Source organism: Gopherus evgoodei, chromosome 6 (genome assembly GCF_007399415.2).
Source record: "Gopherus evgoodei ecotype Sinaloan lineage chromosome 6, rGopEvg1_v1.p, whole genome shotgun sequence".
Lineage (NCBI taxonomy): Eukaryota > Metazoa > Chordata > Testudines > Testudinidae > Gopherus > Gopherus evgoodei.
In genome coordinates, this window is record NC_044327.1 from 51,120,752 (window position 1) to 51,145,317 (window position 24,566).

The window sequence follows — 24,566 nt, forward strand, 5'->3', positions numbered from 1 at the left end:
TAAGGTCCCAGTTCAGTAAAGCTTTTAAATACGTGCTTAAATACTTGGCTGAATAGGGCTGGATGGCTGAATTGGGGCCTAAATTGCTCCTTCTATTATTACTGTACCTTGCACAGTAATGTTAGCAGTTATTTTCAGATTATGGGCTAATAGACTCTTTTAATTTGGTACAAGCCATTCAGGTCAATTTTATGTATTTCTTATGGTATCACATGAAAAAATTGAGCATGCCAGCCCCATGCGCAACCTGCTTTGGGGGATATAATTTGAAAATTATTGCTACAGTACAATTACTATATAAACTATTTGCTGTAGGGAACAATTTAAATGGGTCACATGTTCCTTGAATCACTTGCTATAAAGATTTCCCAGATTACCCAATAACACCATTACTTAGCAAATAAATTACTGGGTTCTTAATTTATGTAGTAAAATATTTAATTATTGATTTAATTGCCAAGTAAATACATTGCTCAGTAAAGGAATTTCCATTACTAAACATTATACTACAGAGTATTTGCGAAATGGATGCATTATTTTATTACTATCAATAATTTCAGTGTAGGATTCCATCCCCCCTGCAGATGATTTGAGATCAGCCTTCAGAAGAATTTCAGCCCTGTCTCTGAGACCAGTGGTAAAAGCCAATATGTGCAGGCCACTCTCCTAGAGAGATTGAATAACTAATGCTGTCAACAGGATTAAATGAGGAAAATTTTAGCAAAACAAATTTATTGTTTAGAACAGAAAAGGTAAAAATCACTGCTGAGCAGAGACAAGGTGGAAAAATGTGCAAATAAATAACTAGAGTAAACCAAAAATCACAGCTGGCATCCCACTATGAAATAATGATCAACATGGGTCTGTGTTGTAGTGAAATCTATCATCTCTTATCATCACTGAGAGAAAAACTGGTAGATAGAACAGTAGGTCTTGATGGGAAAACTCATAGATGACTTAGACCATTATAGGTTTAAGGGGAGATGCTAATAATCATTAAATGCCTTCTCTTCTTCTGTGATTCTCAAGCTGTGTTAACTTATGACTTTCTACATAGGCAGCTCAACTCAGAGATTTCATTTCTGTACGTAACCAAGCAATGGACATGATCACAAGGGCCTTTGCCTTGCTGGACTTGGAGTTTCAAAAGCTAGACACGTATGTATTGTTTAGAGTCTCTAGAAATTTTCTCTATGTGTTTTGTGGGAGACGGGGGGTAAAAATCTCTTGAAGGGGGTAAGGATAAGGATTATTATGGGAACCAATATTTTACAAGCAAAAAATAACATAGAAATGTCTACAAATGTAAAAGTTCAGCACAATGATTCAGCTTTTTAAATAAAGGGCTGCAAGCTTCATTATCATTAAACTGTTTTCCCCTCCTTGGAGCAGTATGCATCATATGGCTGTGGCTGCTGCCAAAAAGATAATGTGATATTCAGAAACCTGCAAAGGGCATAATTGCTGTACTGTTTGCTCACAATTTGTTTAAAGTTTAATATACAATATGTATTTTAAAATTTGGATGTTAGTTATTGTATCATGAATGTCAAAGTATTTTAAGCAACTTACAGAGAAACATGAAAGAGTTACTGTTAGGCCTAGTTCTAGTTCTCAGAGCCCGATTGCCCCTTCTGGCAGAAAAACAATACAAAAAGGGACTCAGATGAAGGAAATTTCCTTAAGGATTTTCTTGCAGAGATCCTTCCCTCTGGTTGCTTCACTAGGGGAGTGAGCTTATCCCCTGTGGTACAGGTTGCAGGAGCCACCCACAAATCTGAAGGATTCCTGGGAATTGGATCAGAGTCATCCATGTGGATAACCTGTACTTCCACAGTTGTTTGAGCCCCCAGTGGAATCCTGTGCTCCATCCCTGGCAGCACACCATCACTGTAGCTATGTTATCAGGGACTTGCCTGCCCCTGGGAAAAAGATAATACAGCCCCAATTTGTATCTTTTCAGGGCTATACTGGGGGAGGGGATCCACCCAGGTCCACCTATTCTCTGTACCTTTCTCGAGCCCTGTGCCTACACAGTGCCCTTCATGTGGTAAAGATGAGAGGAATATTACCCAATTTTCCCCTCCTTCTTCCTGAGAGGTGGGATAACCACCCTCAGTTCTTAGGGGATGTACCATCCTACAGAGATAATTAGTTGAAGGGCCTTTTGTCTTTGCACTAATTTTCTTGTTACCTACTTTTTGGTTTTGTTTTCAGTGTTGTTCAGTGCTTATTTATTTTGGATGTTTAATTTCCTTTTAGAGCCTTCTGTAGCAATGGGCGTACCACACAAAGTTTGGAGGTTCAGATCAACAGCGCAAAGTTTAATGCTGATCATTAAGCTTTTCTAAAATCTTTTTGGTCTGAAATCTTCTTGGTTTTTGTATAAAGTAAAGTTTTTTTGTACCAAAGTACAGAACTCTCCTTTCTTCTGCAGAATAAAGCAACCTTTCCTTATCCCTGTCTGGCTGTCATTGACTCTCAGCTAGGCGGACCCGACATTTCAGTAACAAGACCTTGAAAGATCAAGCTCTGGCAGGATTTTCAGTATTTACTACAGCTTTAGCCTGGCTAGAAATAGCACACAAAAAGTCTTTCCCATGGTTTTCCAGTTCCTGCTGTCCTAGCCAGAATCACAGTGTACACTTTACAGAGATGAGTGATAATTGTGTTGGGAAAGGGCCCAAGGGAAGGCTGACTTGCTTCTCCTTCCCTCTGGAGTTCAAGTGTTCAAATTGCCATTGGATTTATAACACAGCTGCTGGAGTTCTGTGAATGAGCTGCTACTGCTGTGAGTAGTGTGTGTCTGGGCAGGTACTGGTTGCTGAGGTTCAGCAGCTCCCTGCTGGATTTGAGAGGCCTTGTTCAAGTGCAGCCAGGTTCAGTAGACATCAAGCCAAATAGTTCAAGATCATACTACATATCCCATTGACAAAAAATTATTTTTTCTTTCAAAATAAAACCACAAGGAAATTGTACACACAAAACTAGCGTAAATGCATTGCTGAAACTGGGAAATCAGACCTCCAGAAGAGAGGAAATGCAGGGTTAAAGTTGGAAACCTTAACTCTGCCCCATCTGCTAATTCCTTGTTAATGTGATACAAACAGGGATTTCTTATAACAGCTCTGTGTAAAGTAAGGTTTGATTGCGTAGGAATGCACAAGCAGGGAGAGAGGGCAGGTAGAGAGGTGCCTGTTCCTTTGAAGGTCAATGGGGACACATGGCCAACCAACTCTGTTCCAAAGCATGGCCCTGCTCAAGCAAATTTGTGTTTAGACATCTGCCAATGATTGTATCCTAAAATATCCCAGCTCAGTATCACTTCTATGTCCCTATGGTTACCGGGTACCATTAGTTTCAACTTCTGCTATTGAGCAAGCTATTCCTAATTCCCCAAAATCTAAGGGTAACTATCAGGCCATTTATCTATGCCAAGGGTCACATATTTGACTATACTTAAATTAACCTGCTTAAGCTAATATCTTACTGTATACAGACCTGTAGGTTTCTTGCATTACAGCTTAGTATAAAGGCTAGGGTAGCTCTGTGGGCTACACAGTGGAGCTGAAACAGTGACAACGTTTTAGCAAAAGTATTCTAGTGTAAACACAACGTAAGTGGTGGAAAGTTGTTTGTTTGGCACATTTAATATAATTTTTAGAGTGGACAATAGGAAGCAATCCTGCACAGACAAGGAGCTGAACTAGAGATAATGTAACAATTAGATCTTTTCTGTCTCTATTTTCTCTGACATGTCTAGATTGTAAGCATGAAAAGGGGTCATTTTTTTAATGAATTTGCCAGGGTGCCATTTAGATTTTAAAGCTGAAATCTAACAAACTAGGTTTGCCAGTTGGGTAAGTTATTTTTATAATCCAGGGAGTGTTAGCTTACCAGTTTTAATGCTGGGTTCTTTCCAGGTCAATTTTTAACTTGAACAGTATGCCTTAAATTAGGACACTTCACACTTGCTTATTCTTAAACTGTTGGTTGGCTATTTATTTACCCAGAACCTTATTAGTATACAATCAGCAGTTCACCACTCAAACGTAGACACAACCAATATTCTAGGTGTGTACTACGCACACAATACAGTCTTGCAACAAAATTAGCACTGAGTAGAGTTGAGGCTCAGCAGTTCTATTGAGGAACAGTGCAAATTACCAAGATTTCTTATTACATTTACTTATCAGTTATGTAGTGCCTAACACATTTATCACACTTCCAATGATACACTTGTCTTTAAGGCACTTTGAAGAGTGTGGGTAGTATGGTCCAAATGGATTGGTCCAAAAAAGACAAGTTATTGTTTTCAATCTGACTTGGTTTATAGAGGAATTAAAATTAAAAATATGGTTGCTTGAGAGAAACCATTAGGCAATGTGGGCTCAGCAAAATAATATACAGTTCTTTGTGTTAAAGAAATAGGAGTAATACAATCTCTGAATTGAAATCCCCTCACCACTTTTTATCCCTTGAGCCCTGGGATGGGGGAGGGTTGTTTCCACAAGGCTGGTCTGGTCTGGACATAGGCCACATTTTTAGGATTCCAAAGCTTCTTGTTGGATTCAGTCAACTCTCTTGAGCACATGGTGACCTCAGTTTATATACCCTAGTTTCAGGACTAATTGGAAGGGGCCACACTCGAATTCCTGATACATGCCAAGTAGCTGCTTAGATTTCAGCTCTTATTTTCTCTGATGCTTTCATTGGTATCCAGTAGATGGCACTGGTGTATAACATATTTTTTTAATCCTTTTCTTATCGGAGGCTTTTTAAGTTTGATTTATTTCAAGGATTGTTCTTCATTATTAGCCCCTACTATTAATTGGGATCCCTTCTCCTTCTCCCCACCCCTCTTAAGTAATCCTTGGAATTTCTGAACATTATAGATGACAGTTTCCTAACTCAAAAGGTGTTACAGCCAACATGGGGAAATTCTATATTCAGCCTTGTCCTAACAAAGAGGAAAAGACCACAGAACTAAAAGTTATTGGTAGCTTAGTGTGCAGGTGACCATGAGTTGATCATATTTATAATGTGCCAACAGAATAAAGTCCAGACCAGAAATATGTATACGCATCAGCTGAGTCAGCTTAGCCCTATTAAACCATCATATATATAGTCCAGACCAGAAATAAATAAATAAACACACACATATATATGGTGCTTTAATATAGCTAAGCTGACTCAGCTGGTAGAATTTAATCAGAAAAAATTGCATCATTTAAGAATGCCTTACTAGATGCTCAAAAAGCCACAATCCCATAACGGAGGAAGAAGGCTGTGCTGATTAAAAAAAAAAAAAAGCTGGTTTAAAAGGGAAATGAAGGCAGCTATAAAAATAATAAAATAACAATATATAATGAATGGAAGAAAGGGAGAGTTGATAGTCAGAAGTTAGGAATTGTAGAAAATTGATAAGGAAAGCCAAGGGACTCGAGAAATGTATAGCCAACAGACAAGGACAATAAGGAGTTTTAAAAATATATTAGGAACAAAAAGAATCCTGACAATGGAATTGGTTCATTATTAGCTAGAAATGGAAGAACTGTCAATAATAATGCATAAAAATCATAGAAAAGGAAAAGTGTTCAATAAGTACTTTTGTTCTGTATTTGAAGGGAAAAAAGATGATGCAGTCTCATATGGTCCTAACACTCTTTCCATTCCACTAGGGTCTCTAGAGGATGTTAAAGAGAAGCCTCCAACGTCAGACATTTTAAAATCAGCAGGTCCAGAGAAATTGCATCCAAGAGTTTTAAAAGAGCTGGCTGAGGAGCTCATTGGACTTTTAAATGTTGCTTTTTCAATAAGTCTTTGAGCACTGGGGAAGTTCTAGAAGAATGGAAAAAAACTAATGTGCCAATTTTTAAAAAGGATAAACAGGGTGACTCAGTTTAACTGTGGGCCTGTCAGCCTGATGTCAATCCCAGGCAAGATAATGAAGTAATGATATGGAACTGGATTAATAAATAATTAGAGGAAGGTAATGTAATTAATGCAAATCAACGTAGGTTTATGGGAAATAGCTCCTGTGAAACTAATTTTATACCTTTTTGATGAAATTACAAGTTTGGTTGATACAAGTCATAGTGTTGACATAATATACTTAGATTTCTGTAAGGAGTGTGACTTGGTACCACATAATGTTTTTGATTAAAAAACTAGAATGATATAAAATTATCATGGTATACATTAAATGGATTAAAAACTGGCTAACAGATAGATTTCAAAATGTAACTATAAATGGGGAATCGTCATTGAGCCGGCCTGTTTCCAGTGTGGTCCTGCAGGGATTAGTTCTTGGCCCTATGCTATTTAATATTTTTATCAATGACTGGGAAGAAAATATAAAAGTTTGCAAATGACACGAAAATTAGTGAAGTGGTTAATAATGGAGAGGAAAGGTCACTGATACAGAGCTATCTAGATCACTTGATAAACTGGGCACAAACAAATAATATATGTCTTAATACAGCTAAATGTAAATGAATGTAGCTGGAAACAAGGAATATTGGCCATACTTACCGTATGGGAAACTCTATCCTGGGAAACAGTGAATCTTTTCTGAAAAAGATTTGGGGGTCATGGTAGATAATCAGCTAAATATGAGCTCCCAGCGTAACACTGTGTCCAAAAGAGTTAATGCAATCCTGTGATACATAAAGAGGGGAATCTCGAGTAAAGAAACTAGAGGGTTTATTTTACTGCTGTTTTTGGCACTTGTGAGACTGCTGATATAACAGTGTCCAGTTATGGTTCCCATAATTCAGGAAGGATGTTAATAAACTGGAGAAGGTTCAGAGAAGAGTCACAAGAATGACTAAATAATTGGAAAACATGCTTTATAGCGATAGACTTAAATAATTTGATCTTTTTAGCTTAACAAAGAGAAGATTAAGGGATGACTTGATTACAGCTTTTAAGTACCTGCATAGGGAACAACTATTTAATAATGGACTTTTCAGTGTAGCAGAGAAAGGCCTAACACGATCCAATGGCTGGAAGTTGAAGCTAGACAAATTCAGACTGGAAATAAGGCAGGCATTTTTACCAGTAAGAGTAGTTAACTATTTGAACAATTTACCAAGGGTTCCAGTGGAGTATCCGTCACTGGCAATTTTCAAATCAAGATTGGATATCTTTCTAAAATGTATGCTCTAGGAATTATTTTAGCAAAGTTATGTGGCCTGTGCGGTAAAAGAGGTCAGACTAGTTCCTTCTGGCCTTAGAACCTATGAATTTCTCTTAATATATCAAAGGTATCCCTTTGTTTACATATTTTAGTCATCTTTCTTCCTTGTGCCAGACAATTGCTATTATTTTGAGACTACAACAATTATTTACAATGAAAATCCCATAATCTTCTAAATCTGAAGGGGACATTGCATACATTCTATGATTATACATTAGCATTTCACATTATTTGTGACTTACACTAGAACAAGAGATTTTTTCCATATATACAACAAGGAGTCCAGTGGCACCTTCAAAACTAACAGATTTATTTGGACATAAGCTTTCGTGCATAAAAAAATTCACTTCTTCAGATGCACTGAAAAAAGGAAGTTACCTCACAAGTGGAGAACCAGTGTTGACAGAGCCAATTCAATCAGGGTGGATGTAGTCCACTCTCAATAGATGAGGAGGTGTCAATTCCAGGAGAGGCAAAGCTGCTTTTGTAATGAGCCAGCCACTCCCAGTCCTATTCAAACTCAAATTAATGGTGTTAAATTTGCAAATGAATTTTAGTTCTGCTGTTTCTCTTTGAAATCTGTTTCTTGAAATTCTTTTGTTCAAGTATAGCTACAAGGACACACCCTCAGAGCCCTGATCAGGGGTATTGTATCTGCTATCCAAGATCCATAAACCTGGAAACCCTGGAGATCCCATCATCTCAGGCATTGACACTCTTAGAGTGGGATTATATGGCTATTTGGACTCTCTCCTCAGACCCTACACTACCAGCACGCCTAGCTATCTTCGAAACACTACCAAGTTCCTGAGGAAACTACAATGCATTGGTGTTCTTCCTGAAAACACCATCCTCACCAACATGGATGTAGAAGCTCTTTATAACAATATTCCACATGAGGATGGACTATGAGCTGTCAAGAACACTATCCCTGTTGAGTCCACAGCACACCTGGTGGCTGAGCTTTGTGACTTTGTCCTCACCCACAACCATTTCAGATTTTGAGACAACTTATACGTTCAAGTCAGTGGCACTGTTATGGGTAACTGCATGACCCCACAGTATGCCAACATTTTTATGGCTGACTTAGAACAACGCTTCCTGAGCTCTCATCCCCTAGTGCCCCTCCTCTAGTTGTACTACATTGATGACATCTTCATCATATAGACCCACGGAAATGAGACCCTTGAAGAATTCCACCTGGATTTAAACAATTTCCACCCCACCATCAGCCTCAGCTGGGACCAGTCCACACAAGAGATCCACTTCTTGGACACTATAATGCAAATAAGTGATGGTCACATAAACGCCACCCTATACCAAAAACCTATGGACCGCTATACTTACCTACATGCCTCCAGCTTCCAGGACACATCGCACAATCCATTGTCTACAGCCAACCCCTAAGATACAACTGAATTTGCTCCAGTCCCTCAGACAGAGACAAATATCTACAAGATCTTTATCAAGCATTCTTAAAACTACAGTACCTACCTGGGGAAGAGAGGAAACAGATTGACAGAGTGAGACAGGTACCCAGAAGTCACCTACTATATGACAGGCCCAACAAGGAAAATAACAGATCACCACTATCATGTACAGTCCTCAGCTAAAATCTCTCCAGCACATTATCAATGATCTATAACCTATTCTGGAAAATGATCCCTCACTCTCACAGACTTTGGGAGGCAGGTCAGTCCTTGCTTACAGACAGCCCCCCAACCTGAAGCAAATACTCAGCAGCAACTACACACCACAGAAACACTAACCCAGAAACCAAACCCTGTAGCAAACCTCATTGCCTACTTTGTCCCCATATCTACTCTAGTGATACCATCAGAGGACCCAACCACAGCCACACCATCAAGGGTTCATTCACCTGCATGTCTACTAATGTTATATATGCCATCAATGCCCCCTCTGCCATGTACATTGGCCAAACCAGACAGTCTCTATGTACAAGAATAAATGGACACAAATCGAACATCAGGAATGGTAACATACAAAAGCCACTAGGAGAACACTTCAATCTCGCTGGACATTCTATAACAGATTTAAAAGTAGCTATACTTGAACGAAAAAAACTTCAGAAAGAGAAAGAGCAGAACTAAAATTCATTTGCAAATTTAACACCATTAATTTGGGCCTGGGAGTGGCTGGCTCATTACAAAAGCAGCTTTGCCTCTCCTGGAATTGACACCTTCTCATCCATTATTGGGAGTGGACTACATCCACCCTGATCGAATTGGCCCCATCAGCACTGGTTCTCCACTTGTGAGGTAACTCCCTTCTCTTCGTGTGTCATTATGGAATGCCTGCATCTGTAATTTTCACTCCATGCAGCTGAAGAAGTGGCATAGGTAATCCACCTCCCTGAGAGATGGTAGCTAGCTCAACAGACAAATTCTTCTGTCAACCTAGCGCTGTCTGCACTAGAGCTTAGGTCAGCTTAACTATGCCACTCAGGGATATGGACCAACACAACTACAACAACACTGCATCCAACTTGGTAACTTAGGGCTAGTCTACACTGGCAATGCTAAAGTGCTGCTGCTGCAGCAGCAGCACTTTAATATGGCTTGTGTAGTCATGGCAGATCGCTGGGGGAGAGCTCTCTCAGTGCTCAAAAAAACAACCCACTCACCATGAGGGAAGTAGCTACCAGTGCTGGGAGTGGTGCCCTGTCTTTACTGGCACTTTACAGCGCTGAAACTTTCTTCACTCAGGGAGATGTTTTTTCACATCCCTGAGCAAGAGAGTTGCAGCTCTGTAAAGTGCCAGTGTAGACAAGCCCTTGGTGTCCTTTTGGGCTAGGTTGGGTGGGAGAAAGAGGTTTTATTTATATGCAAAGTATGAAAGATTCTTGTTAATCACCTAGACAATACTCTCATTTGCCATTTTAGTTTCTATTCTTGACAAGAGGAACTCCTGTCCTAGGCTGATCTGTGGGTACTTAGATAAAGTGTCTCAAATGATGTGAACAATTTTCTTAGGCCTTGGCTACACAGGCAATTTACAGCACTGCAACTTTGTTGCTCAGGGGTGTGAAAAAAAAAACTCCCTGAGCGCTGCAAGATGCAGCGCTGTAAAGCGCCAGTGTAAACAGTGCCGCAGCACTGGGAGTGCGGCTCCGAGCGCTGCAAGCTAATCCCCATGAGGATGTGGAGTACGTGCAGCGCTGGGAGAGCTCTCTCCCAGCGCTGGTGATGCGACCACATTCACACTTCAAAGAGCTGCTGCGGCAGCACTCCCGTGGCAGCGCTTTGATGTTTCGAGTGTAGCCAAGCCCTTTGTGGCTTTGCTTCTTAGGTGGATCCTATTTTGGGATAAACAGAGGTGGATAGCTTTTTTTAATTTTTGTGGGCCAGAAGGAATCAGAAAGTATTGCGCATTTAAGAGATATCTGTTCTATATATCCCTTACAAGTTTCTATTATACATTTATTGTTATTTTAAACATCCCATTTTCTAAACAAGGTCACAGAAAGAAATAAAAATATTGTTAAAAATAACTTTAAAAATGTGTTTAAAAACTACAAATCTGTTTTTAAAAATTGCTGTGCCATTAAAATTGGTTTACACTTCTTCATAACTATTTTAATATTCTCAAAATATCTTTTTAGGAAAATTAAAAAATAGAACAGAAAAAGTACTGGAGCTGAGGGAGAGCGCATTTTCTTGGTTCATTTTGGAGTTAAGAGCCTTCATTTTGGAATGCAGAGTTTCTCAGAACTATGATAATAAGCTTTCATCAGATAGTTAAAAATATATAAGGATTACTCCTTGCAAAAATTTAAATCTTTCTCACCATATGTCAAGAGTGTGGATAGGCTGTGTGTACCCACTACACTTATTTTGTTACTGCACGCAAAAAAGACCACTAAAAAGATTATTGTTATTTTATATTTTGCTTTGTTTTGTAGGGATTTCAAGCAAGGAACTATAAAAGCATAGATCCTACTTTAATCAACAATATAGATGTATTTGTAACTGTCACAGCACCTATAAGGGACTTCTATAGTTCAAACCTCTGGCTTTGATCCTGCAATTGACTTTGTGGATGGACCCTTGCCTGTGCGAGGAGCTTCTTTGATTTTAATGAGGAGCCACCTTGTAGAGGGGTTTGGCTGGGGCTTGTCCCTCTCCGGGGCGGTGGGGGACCACACCGCCTCAGTACTTCCTTCCAGTTGTTGATAGGGAATTAGCCTGGCCATGGGAGTGTCTCGCTGTGGCAGCAGCAGAGGCAAACACAGTTACTCATACCCGGTCTGTGATCAGCAGCAATAGTGAGTCCAGGGCTCAGGTCCTCAGGCAGGAGCTGAGCAACAGTTTATATAATTAGCAGGCCCCAGCCTGGGGTCAGGGCCACAGAGAGTCAGTGGCTCAGGCCCTCAGGCATGGGCTGAGCAAAGGTAGGAAAACAACCAGCCCAGGCTATCAGCTCAGAGCGGCTTGGGAGAGGGGGAGACTGCCACCGAGAAGTTGGGTGGCAGGGGGGACGCAGGCCCTCCCACTCCACTGCATCCCAGCCCAGGGCCCTAGCAGTGGCAGAGGACCCGCTGCTGTGTCAGTGGGGATCTTGGCTACAACACACTGACATAGGCTCTGGCAGTGCTGCAGCTAGACTATGGTCAGCTGCTCCCAGGCTACTTCCTAACTCTCCCTTTAGAGGTACCACAGTCCAGATGGTGTCCTCCAGGGGGTCAAGTACCATGGGCTTCTCAGGGTAACTGGCAAGGGGTAGGCTTGGCAGCTCCTCCAGGCTCTGGTCACCATCAGGCATTGATTGGGTGGGCCAGTCTTTGGGTCTGCGACCAGTTGCCAGGGTCTCCAAACCAGGAGCTAGGCCACAGGCATCTGGCCTTTCCAGTGGCTGCTTCTCCAGTGAGCTCTGAGGTTGGTCTTTTATACTTCCTGTCCTGCACCTTGACCTCTCGAGGGCTGGTGCAGGACTCGCTGGCTCTGCCCACTTTGGTGTCCAGAGGGACTCGTCCCCCTCTCAGACACTACCTCGCTACACACCTGCAGAGAGTTCATTGTGGAACTGAGGCTTTAGATCGTAATCCTGCAAACATTTATGCATGTGCTTAATTTAATTGTACCGTGAGCAGCCCGACTGAAGATAAAAGGCTATTCAGAGTAATAAAGTTAAGCACATGCAGAATTGGGCCTACATCAACAAGGCTGCATGAGAATATTGCCATGAGACCTGGGGAAAATGCCTAAATTCACATTTTTGAAACTTATCCTGCTAGAAACTCCACCATGTTCACATCATGGCATTTCCTTTCTCTTTTTGCCTCAAGTAGGGTGACCAGACAGCAAATGTGAAAAATTGGGATGGGGATGGGGGGTAATAGGAGACTATATAAGAAAAAGACCCAAAAATCAGGACTGTCCCTATAAAAATCGGGACATCTGGTCACCCTAGCCTCAAGGGAAAGGGGTCTCTAACCCAACAATTGAATGAGGCCTACTGAGGCCTCACTTAGGGTTCCTTGGGGGAAACAGGCTGCAACTGTGTAGATCCTGTGCTGTAGCATAGAAAACTAGACCCTCCCTGGAGTATCCTGGATCCTCAACTCTGTGCAGTGTAATTCCTTAAGGAGCTGTTCTTTTGCTATTGCTTCTCCTCCCCAGAGTCTGCAGTCTCCCCACGTATCTCCATCCGAGGGGATAAAAGGAGTGAAGGAAGTAAGTTTGGAGCAACATTAATTCCTGGGGAAATTTCCACTTGGAAATTTGTGTGGTTAGGAGGGAAACTGGGTGTGTTTAGGGGCTTCTCTAGAAGTGTGCCCTCCTAAACCACAGACCACTAACACCTGGTATTCCAACACAGTCCTGATGAAATAATTCTATCTACATTTATGATCTATATATAAAATGGCATATTGTGTTTTTAAAACAACTGAAGTCACCAACATCCTTGGAAAACACGCCTTTTTAATTTGGCAATTTCATTACTTGTTTGTTTTTACTAAACATATTCCCCCTCTCTCCCAATTTACTTTACAGTGAGAAGGCTGAATTAGTTCAGGCCACAACTGCTTTTCAACAAGAAAAGGAGGCTTACAACAAACAATTCAGATATCAACAGCAGGTGGGTTTCTGTATTTATAAAAGATGTGGTGAAAAAGTGGCTGCATGTTCATAGATGGAATTTATTTCTTCAGCAATTACATATTAGCAAAGTATGGGGATGTAGCAGGGTGGACTACTGCTCTGGCCCTGAAAGGGTTAAAACAGCCCTGGATAAGGGCTGGGGCTGGAGAAAGGAGCCTTTTAGGCTGGGCTGATTGGGGGAAGTGGTGGCAGCTGGGGCCACGCCCTAAACTGAGCAACAGGCCCTTATATAAGGCAGAGAAGCCAGGAGCACAAATAGTCTCTCTCTGCCTGTAGAGGGAGAAGGTCCTGGCTGCAGGGAGCTAGTATTGGGGTTGCAAGGTGCAGCCCAGGGGTAGGCCAAGGCAGCAGGTCCAAACCCTCCTTGCCAGTGATGAGTAGACTGATGCTGCAGTCTGCCCCAGGGCGTGGGGCTAGACAATGACTGGCAGTAGCCATACACTGAGGCAAAGTGGGAATAGAGGGTGGGGGTTCCCTAGGGAGGGAAGACCCTGAGAACAAGAGGTCACTGTCAGGGGGCAGCACCCTATGTAAAAGGGCACTGGGTCCAGGGAGGGACACAGGGCCAGTAGCTGGAAGGCGGATCACTGGCCTGCAGAGGGTGCTCTGGACACTGGACTGAGCTAATTCCCCGAAGCAAGCAGCAGGAGGCGCTGTGGGGGTGAGGCTGCCCAGTTACAGGGGACACAAAAGTTAAAACATCTCTTGATGCTAAGTAGGCTTTACTTGCACAACTCTGGTGTCGATAAATTAGAGAGGGTTCAGAAGAGTGCACCAGGAATGATTAAAGATTAGTAAAGGTCAATCTATTTAGTTTAACAAGGAGAAGGTTACGAGGTGACTTGATTACGGTCAAGGAAGTATCTACATGGGGAACAACCTCATCTTTTTTTAAATGGCTAGTTGCAGGATAAAAAGGGGAATGGCGATTAGCCTGCAGAGCTGCCCTCTCCCCTACTTCATTTTCCCAGCTATAAAAATCTTAGCTGGCAAGAAATCAGAAATGGAGACTGCATCATTTCTTTTAATTTCAAGAATGGAAACAGGCAAGTTCACAAACATCTTGGGCCAGATTAACCAGGCTGCAGGCCCCTGGAAATAGAAAGTCCACTTGGAGCTGGGGCACAGCATCTCTCAGGAACTAACATTGCCCCAAAAGTGGAAATGGCCATCATAGAAGAGAGCAAGGACTGATCAGCTGAGAGTTGCAGGGATTCAGCTTCTCTCCTAAGCAGTTTCCTGCAGAGGAGCTCCTGTACTGCCCCAACAGTAATTTAAAGCTGTTTTGCTCTGGAAGAACTGTTGAGGATAGCAGTTGCACTGCTGCCTGCCTTTCCAGAGCAAATCCCCCCTCCATTGTTGCTGCTTTTGCCGGTGTAAGGGATGAGCTTTTCTATTTTTGTGTTTATCACCATGACATGTGGGCACCTGTTTTGCACCCCTACCCCATCCCCAAAGGAGTGAATCTGTCCCTACTGTAAGTGTGCAAGAGATAAGACAGAAAACGTAGTAACCATCAAATTACACTCTGTGGGAAAGTATTAGATCTACACAGTCATTGTAATATGTCTCTACATAACTTAGCCAGCTGTTATGTCCCTTAGCTACCAAATTCCAAGACATCCTGCTGTTCTTCTGAAAGATGAATAGTCTGTTTTTCCTGTAACATTCTACTCTGCTTCTCCTGTTTTGTAGGATTCAGATTCCTCTCTGTCATGTAGCAGCATCTGCATATATTTGTTATTAAATGAAATCTTTCATGTTGATAGCTTACTATAAAGGATGCTTTCACCCACCACTTAGAGTGTAAGTGCCTGGTTTTGGACATTTAAAGTGTAGGGTGTCTCTAGATCTTGACCCTACTGCTCTATCCATGGTTCCTAATTCCTGGTAATTCACAGCATTTTCTTTCCTTTGTCTGCTCTTTCTGCTAACCTAGAGATGCTAATCAAGGCTCTCCACATCCAATCCTTTTCAGAACAGTACTGCAGGCAGCAACAATTTCATGTGCTTTATGGCAACCCAGGCACAAATCTATCCAAGAATCTCATCCATATATATGATAAAGTCATGCTCAGAATCTCTTGTCTCCAGCCTGGTTGCAACAGATTATTTCACCTAGGTTTATCCCACATGCAGATGACTTAAAATTTTGGGAGAAACTTGACAGGCAGGGTTGCCTTGAAAAGCAAGTTATTTACAGTGTATTCAGCTGCTTCCTCCCTCTAGTCCTGTAAGGCCTGTCAAAGCATTTGCTTTCCTTGAAGGGAGAAGATCTGAGCTGTTGCCTGCTAGTGGGAAGCCTGAACTGACGACCTGATCTATAATATTTGCCTTCTACCCAAATCTTGCAAGCCGTTAAAACTGTTCTGTGTCTTTCCTTTACCCAGTGCCCATTCCTCTATGACTGGAACTGAAGGAGACTCATATCATTGGTCCCCAGCACCCAGTCTCCACAGTACACCTACCCACACCACACTGAATCTGTAAGTCCCTCCTTCCCATTTTGGGCTCCTTTCATGTCTGAGGGCTTGGCTACACTGGCACTTTACAGCGCTGCAACTTTCTCACTCAGGGGTGTGAAAAAACATCCTCCTGAGCGCAGCAAGTTTCAGCGCTGTAAAGTGCCAGTGTAGACAGTGCCCCAGGACTGGGAGCCATGCTCCCAGCACTTGTAGCTACACCCCTCATGGAGGTGGTTTATTTAAAGTGCTCAGTGCTGTGCTACTCATAGACTTTAAGGTCAGAAGGGACCATTATGATCATTTAGTCTGACCTCCTGCACAATGCTACGGGAGAGCTCTCTCCCAGCACTGCACTACGACCACACAAGGCATGTTAAAGTGCTGCCACGGCAACGCTTTGATGTTGCCAGTGTAGACTAGCCCTTTTTGTGATAGTTTAGTGCCTACTATATACTGGTCATTTTCCAAACATTCAGAAAGGGCAGCTCTTGCTCCAAAGAACTCACTGTCAAAGGGTGTGCCTACAGTTAAAACATTACAGCAGCACCAAAGCAGCAGCACTGTAGCACTTCAGTGTAGACACTCATTACAATGACGGGTGAGGGTCTGCTTTTCTGTAGTTAATCCACATCCCCAAGAGGCAGTAGCTAGGTTAATGGAAGAATTCTTCCATGGTCCTAGCACTCTCTACACCCAGGATTAGATTGGCAGAGCTATGTCTCTCAGGGATGTGGCGAGGCGGAGCTATTCCAACATAGATTTTCAATGTAGACCAGCTCTTGCTCTCTCACTTGCCATAGAGCCCAAAGATAGTCATGGCCTCAAATGCCAGCAAGGCGTACATGGTACTCAGCTCCATGTCGTCTTTATTTAAATGTACATAGGATATTTGGGAGATGGTGCTATCTGGCTGAGAGAAATGAAAGACAGCTGGGTGAAGCTGAACCTGGGCAAGATAAGGAAATGCTAGTGAGAAAAGGGGAAACTTTGAAGACCTAGAAAGAAACCCCTATGGTCTGACTCCAGATTGTTAAATTGGTCTGCAGTCTCAGGCACTCCTCCTGGTCTCCTCACTAGTGCTGGACACAGAGATAGTGATACCCACACAAATGTCTTTATCCATCTAAAACTAGCAATAAGACTGCATCCCATTTTACTTAATATAGACCAGGCCATAGGAATCCATGCCTTTGTCACCTTACAATGGACTATTCCAGCTCACTACTCCAATATTAAAACAGCTTCAGTTAGTCCAGAATGTAGTAGCCCACTTCTTCAGCAGGACCAGCAACTGAGAGAGGTGCTCGGCGCACTATATTGGCTCAAAGAATGTGGGAACTTTTAAGACCTTTATTACCTTACATCAGTGCCACTTTTCTCTTTCTTGGTCATGTTAGCTAATTCCCAAATATTTGCCTGACACTGCCTTTTGCAACATAACACAGAGATGGAAACCCTTGCCCATGCCTTGTTGTCTGAGGTGATAGTGGGGCGGCTAGGTTCCAGAACTCTTTTTTCCTTCCATATCCCTCGCTGGAGTTTGCAGCATGCTTTTTCATGTCCAGGACTAGGACAGAGTGGGTGAACCTTCCCCACACACAGCAGCAAATTTCTTAATGAGGACAAGACTGATTAAAAACACAGAAAGTGGAGTAAGAATAAAAAATAAATTGTTTGGGTTACATACCTAGATATACGGTTTGCATAAAATAAATCAAGTAAGATGCTCTCTGTATCATGTTCCAAAAAGCACTGTGTGGCTTAGAGCCCAGAGTCAGAAATCCACTCCCACCCTGTTCCAAGGTGAAAGAGAGTTTCCCTTCCCTTTGTTCAGAGACCTCTCTTTTCCCTGCCCTGCAGCTTGCCTGTCTAGAGATGCCTCCCATTGTCTAGTGTTGTAGCCATGTCAGTCCCAGAAACAGGGTGGGTGAGGTAATATCTTTTATTGAATCAGCTTCTGGTGGGGTGAGAGATAAGTTTTGGAGCCTCAACATAGAGCTCTTCTTCAAGACCTGAAAGAAGATTCCATTTTAGAGGGTGGCAACTTCATACTTCCAATTTGTATTGCCCATCAAAAACCACTTTACTTGATGGACAGAGTGCTCTGTGAAATGCAGTCTTTCAAATGGGTAGTTAAACTTTTGAAAGGTGATAATTAACAGCTATTGGAATCTCAATAGGACATCTCTTAGGCATTAGCTCAACAAAACAGCAAGTCCAAAACCTATTTTGTAAAAAAAAACAAACCTAAATACCTAAAAAAAAGGTATCAGGGGAAGACTTGTTTGGAGACTGGGGATAGCCACCCTAGATAATGGGCGAGACATGATAGGTGAGATAATATCTTTTTTATGACCAAGTTCCAACTTCTCTTGAGTGAGAGAGACAAAGCTTTCAGCTACACAGAGCTCTTCTTCAGGTCTTCCCCTAAGAACTTTTTACGTACTTATTTAGTTTTTTACCCAATAGGTTTTGGACTTGCTGTTTTCTCTAAGGTTTTGTTGAGCTAATGCCCAAGAGATGACCTATTGAGAATCTAATGGCCTTTAATCATCACTTTTTAAAAGTTTAACTACCCATTTGAAAGACTATATTTCATAGAGCAGTCTGCCCATCAAGTAAAGTGACTTCTGATGGGCAATACAAATTGTTCACTGAATAAGGTCTGGCTGAGGAAGAGTCTTTCTAAAACTGAAACTCTCCCCTCCCCAGATTATAAATATTACTTCGACATGTTCAATCCATCACAACTCTCCAGTGAAACAGTACAAGATATTGTACCTCAAAGAACACCTTTCTCTTCATGATCTCCCTCAACTACTACATTTCTCTGCCACCCTCTGTGAAGCTTGTGAGAATGAAGGATTTCTTAGTAACAGGCCCAAAGCTTTGGAACTCATTAATGGAGGAGCTAAGAATGAGCTCAAATCTCATTGCCAGCGGGATAAAGTGCAGTGCTCACATATTAGAATGTGCTATCCCACAGCAACTATACAAAGCAAAGAAAAATAGAGGAGGAAAAAAGAGGGAAAGAAGAAGGAGAAAAAAGATGTAACAGGAGAGAGAGGGAAGAAACTGAACAAAGCATCATCTGATATAGAAATTCCTGTCTCCAAAGCAGAGAGGGTGTTATACTTGGATACTTGATAGATATCAGATAACTATTACTTGAGTCTATTTGAACACAAAGACGAAATACGCACCTTTTAACTTTTTACAAGATTAGCTAATTAGCAAGCAGCACAGTAGTCTCTTTGTTTCATAAATCACAGACTGTTTTAGGTAACAGGTGGGACCAACTATTGAAGAGCAAATCATCCCAGGAAATGTAGATTTTCTTAATGTGAAAGTTTAAAGTGCAGGAGTAAAACCTGAGTCAGGATAATATTTGTGAAAAACTGAAAAGCAAATTTCCTTCCTTCCTTCTGACCCCCTGCTCCTCATTCAGACACTCCTATGCTCAGCCAACTACCCGGCTTCCCCAATACATTTTTATGAGCTTTTCTTTCACTCTTCTTTCCCCTAGAAAACCAGCAATTCCCAGGCTGTAACAAAAGTCCCACCTTTCCTGGAGAAGGGGCAACAAACATCAGCTCTCCCAGCCCCATTTATTTTCTTTTTCAGAGCTTTCAGCCCCCACTTCTGGCATCTCCATTGGCATAAGCTGGCACAACTCTATTGATTTCAGTGGAAACCAAGCCAAATTCAGCTCTGTCTTTAAATTGTTGCGCTACACTGGAAGTTGACTTTGTATTTGATCATGGGCCTTCATATCTATTGCATTTCAATTGTTGCACAACAAATTTGCTCAATTTACAAATAGGAAAAATATGTTCTAATTGGCAAGTCTGCAAACTCATCCTTTAACCTGAAAATCAAATTGAGCTCATACTAGCTAAGAGATCACCAGCTGCAGAGATCCTATAACTGGAACTTATTTAACCACTCTGTTGATGCAGGTGCCAGAATAAAATCAGCTTGTTCGCTCAGTTTTGTTAGCTCTGCAGGGCTAACAGGAGTAAGAAGTTGTACAGATTTATCTTAGTCAGTAAATTCAGTTGCTATGACACTAAATATCCGCTGGAATCTGGACCATTAAGTAAGAAGGTGCCATTTTGTATAGGCACTTTTCAAAGCTGGAGTACAGAAGCCAGTTCACACAACTAGTCCTTACTTGGACCATCTAAGCCTTGAACAGTGTCTGTACTGGGTGTCACCTGTAAGTGACGTGACAGGCCATCCTGCCCTTCTGTGATGTAGAAGAGGTCTCTAAGCTAGCCTCACACAGTGTGGGCCAAAGTCTACAAAAGGGGTATTGGATTTCACTCACAAGTAGCACCATTCAGGTGCAAGCATAGGCCTGCTAAGTGTTATTATTCACATTAGCAAGACTTATTTAGATGAGGAAACATCTGCAGAAATAACTTACTGCATTTGTCCCAGAAAACAATGTTTTTTATTATCACTGGTTAAACAGAAAAATGAACAAAATATAGCTTAGGGAGACTGAAGAAATGTAAACATGTCCTGAAATTTGGAAGAGTCCTAGGATGTGAGTATGCCTTTGACAGCTATTTCCTGAAAGATGCACTGGACTAGATACTGGCTTGTCTTTTAATGTCTGTAATGGAACATGGACAATTTTAAAGCCAGTACCACAAAGCACATCTTTTAATTTTTGTTTGTTTTTAAACCAGGAGCTGCAGGAGATGCTAGATAAGCACAAGGCCCAAAATGAAGCCTGGCTCAAAGCCAGAGCAGAGGAAAATGACAAGGAAAGGAAAGAAATATGTAAACTGAGGGTAAACTTTTTCCAAAGTAACATACAACTGTGGGCATAATTGGAGAGTCCATTTGGATCCTTTCTATATGTGTGGTGGGCACAATTCTTATAGCAATTGTGAAATAAGCAAAACGTGTTTTTTTTTCTTGAACACCATGTATGAAGATGATACATCAACAACAAAACCATTGTTACCAAAGTATTCTAGAAGGAAATGTTGAATGAATCATCGACTGCTAGTTCTGGATCACATTTTTTAAATGCTTTCAAATAATTTGTTTTCCCCTTCAGCTTTTTAGTTACAGTAGTGTTGCCGGCACAAAGTGCCTGAGGCCAAGCAACAGTGGTTTGTGACCCAGTGTGCTTCACGCTAATAAACACACCAGGGTGGAGAAGCACAACACAAGTTTATTTGAGCTCAAATAAGGTGCAAGGGAGAAATAATCTCAAATCCTGCACACCCGCACACAGGCGGGGCACTAATATTTATACCCACTCCCCCTTGTATCTTTCTTTTGTACTTTCCCACTGTGTGGGCTACTTTCTCATGCATATGGCCTTGGCCATAACATCTGCTTTCCATCTATCTTATCTAGTATTAACAGTATCTAGTACTAACCAGCCCTGCTAACTATGGCCTTATTGTTTGGCAGTCGGCACATAACACAGGTGGTTACAGTCAGCACATAATGCAGGAGGTTACAATCAGCACTATAATGCAGGAGGTTACAAAAGTTTGGTAAGGCTAACACACAAGCTTTTAACATGGAGGTACTTTGGTTCACACAGGCCTAGAGCAAAAAGACTTCATCGACACTCATGGTCTTCCATCCTCCCGAGTTACCTAGATTTCTGCCTAGTGACACCAACAGTACCTAAAATACATAAACATGTTTCCAGCAACCAAACAATCAATTTTTGCATGAATGATAAACATGTTTTGCTTCACTGTTGCTCTGTTTTAGTTCTGATTTACCTTTAAGAATTCCTGTGGTAAGAACTGAACAAAAAAAGTCTACTTTTAAAACAGTTAACAACCCCCCCTGCCCTATACTTGTTTATTTTAAAAACTTAAAATAAATTTTTGTCCATATAGAGCCAGTTTTAATAATTATCACAATGATTTTCTTATTAATGTAGCTTTGTTTGTTTTTACTGCATGCAAACATTCTTTTTATCATCCTCCTCAGTGGCCCAGTCCTGCTATCCCCACTCAGAGCCAGATTCTCCCCTGTGCTTCGAGTAGAGAGAAGTGCAAGCAGATTATAACTGAGTCAGGGCCACAGAACGTGACAGCACCAGCTCTGCAGTATCTTCTCCTCTCCTCCCCCAATTCGGGAAACTGCAGAAGCCTTTTTCCTAGACTGTGCCAGGTCAGACCTCTGAGGTATTTGGAGGTAGGGCCAGGGATAGAACTAGGGAGCAGGTGCAGTCTGGAGTGTGCTGCCATGCTGAATCCATGGATTATCTATCCAATCAGGTATTAACATTAATAACTAGGGGCTCTCCTTTATGGCTATTCTTGTGAAGCTGCAGGGGGTGTCAGCCAGCAGTAGAATGAATCCTGAATAAGAAACTGGCAGGAAGAGGGGAGCCCTGTGCATTAGCTGTGTGAGACCCTGGACTTCTAGAAATCTCAGGAAGTAAGGAGACCAAACCCTCACTCCAACCATTACACAAGGGGAGAGCAAGCCCAGCCTTCTGATGTTACAGTGAGGGGGGAACTTAGGGCAACCAGACAGCAAGTGTGAAAAATCAGGACAGGGTGGGGGGTAATTGGAGCCTATATAAGAAAAAGACCCCAAAATTGGGACCGTCTGTATAAAATCAGGACACTTGATCACCCTAGGGGAACTGCACAGCTGAAACTTGGAGATTCCTCCTGCTACTAAGATAAAACACGAGTTTGGGAAGAACATGGTTCTGAGCCCCTACTCAGACAGAACCCTCACTGGAGTTGGGGTTTGACTAAGGAATAACAGATGGTAGTTATAAATTCTGCTGTACAACATGCCTGAGCAAGGCCCACTTATGCTCAGAAAGTATAGAGCATTTGGCTGAAAGTTTCTGAAGTTTTGGCCCTGCTGATAAGGCAGGAGAGGGAGTTAGTTGGTAGGTAAAGAGAAGGACTTAATAGCTTTCATGGGAATTAGATGCTCTCTGTGGAATCATCCTTCACTCAGCCCATAGATTTCCATGCAGAAACTAGAGTTGGAGGTAATGCTGTTAGAAACATAATAATTCTTGCTGGGTCCCCTCTGACTGGTTTCTACTAAGTAGCCTCAGGGGAACTCAGCCTGCTGGAGCTTTGTTACTGAAGGGGAAGGCATAATAGAGAAATACAGGAAGCAGCCATCCATCTGGGCTTTTTTTGTCACTGGGGATCTGGAAGTATTTTTCCTGTGGATTCATTGGATTTATTAAGTAGGGAGGCTTCACTCCCTGCCCACTGCAAGCCCCAAACCCTTGCCATGAGAGGGGACAAATTCCTGCAATCTATATGGCAAGCCCTTGAATTTTCAGTTTGATCTGGCCCTAAATTATTTTTTCCACTTGGCACTGAGCTAGTTGGATTTTGTTGTTTTGGTTTTTGAATTTCACTTGACTGAAAGAGAGTCTGGTCATAGCTGTGGATCTCCAGCACTTATGGGTTTTTTGGATTGGAGGGTGGAGGGTGGGGACATATAACATTTTTTATATTAGTTGCCAGGACTGGAGGTTTAATCTAAAGCGTGGTCTCCTGCCTTTTGTAGGAAGAGATTCTTCATGACCAGGAGAGGCTAAAAGAAGAACAGCAAAACGTTCAACAGCGCAATCAGCAGCTGCTTTCTATTATGCAACAATTTAAAGGAATGTGACCAGTCTGCTGAATAAAGCCTGAACCACATGATCAGGATCATAGCAACAATACAACCCTACTTGAACAACTGAGCTCTTATATACTAATATAAAAAAGATCCAGTTACTGTGCATGTTGAAGGACCATATTCAGTTATTGTGAAAAAGAGTTTAATCTCCTTAGGTTCTCTCATGAGCACTGGAATGATATCTCAATTAAATTTCCACCCACTACCTTTCTTGCATTTTCCATTTTTGATTCAATGTTTTTTTTTCAGATTTTTGAAGAATTATCTCCTTGCTTTGTCTGAGCTTAAAAAAAGAAGAAAAGGCAGAACACTATGGCTGCTCCTATGAAAGCTGGACCCACGGAGTTTTATTTCAGGGTCATGCGGTTAAGATTAGGATGTCATTCATATACCAGCAAAAAGAACAGTGCAGTCGTCAAGTAGGACATTCTTGTTACAAAATATTTAATTTTTTTTTTAACAGTGGGAAAGAAGACAGAAACCATCGCTAGGATAATATGATTAGATTTTATGGCCAGATTCTGCTTACAGTTAAACTGGTATATCTGCAGAACAAGTCTATTGACTACAATAGAGTTGCATTGAATTCATACAGTGGGAAACTAAGAACAGAATTTTGAAACTGAGCTTTGCATTGGAGGGACCAAATATTGACCATGTTTAAACAGCTTATAGGAATAAGGCAAAAGATTGTGTTTGTTGGGTATGCAGGAATTGTCAAAGGTTTTCGGCATTTTGTTTTCAGCTTGATTCATAAAAAGGAAAATTATTTCAGTCATCTGCTTCTTTGTATTAAACTGTTTCTCCTTTTTAAATTTCAATGGGCTGCTTTATACCATCAGTTTTCAGGCAGAACTCTCTAGTGATTGAAGTCAGTGGGGAGTTCTGCTGAAAAATTGCTGGCACTATATAACCCCCCCCCCCCTCTTAAAAATCATTTTTTCAACAGACTAATTGTTAGTGTTTGTAGAGGGAAAAGTTGGAAATGTTACACCATATTGGTAACATTCACACCCAGTTTCAGAGGTAATGTAGAAGTTAGACCTCCTTATACTCATGCTGTAGTACATTCATGCCCAAAGCGTAAGTGACTCTAAGATGGTATAATTTACACACTGTAAAGAAAGG

At 41.6% G+C, this 24,566-nt stretch overlaps 1 protein-coding gene across 2 annotated transcripts in view; it reads left to right on the plus strand.

The window, feature by feature from the left end:
• The window catches only part of LOC115653151 (host cell factor 2-like), a 100,471-nt gene extending 76,320 nt beyond the window's left edge, over nucleotides 1-24,151 (plus strand). For both annotated transcript variants that reach the window (XM_030565961.1, XM_030565962.1), the window contains 4 exons: nucleotides 1,058-1,158; nucleotides 13,216-13,300; nucleotides 20,486-20,590; nucleotides 23,325-24,151. The gene's annotated coding sequence lies outside the window, so the exon portion shown is untranslated. The remainder of the gene's footprint in view (nucleotides 1-1,057; nucleotides 1,159-13,215; nucleotides 13,301-20,485; nucleotides 20,591-23,324) is intronic.
• Nucleotides 24,152-24,566: the final 415 nt, after the last annotated feature.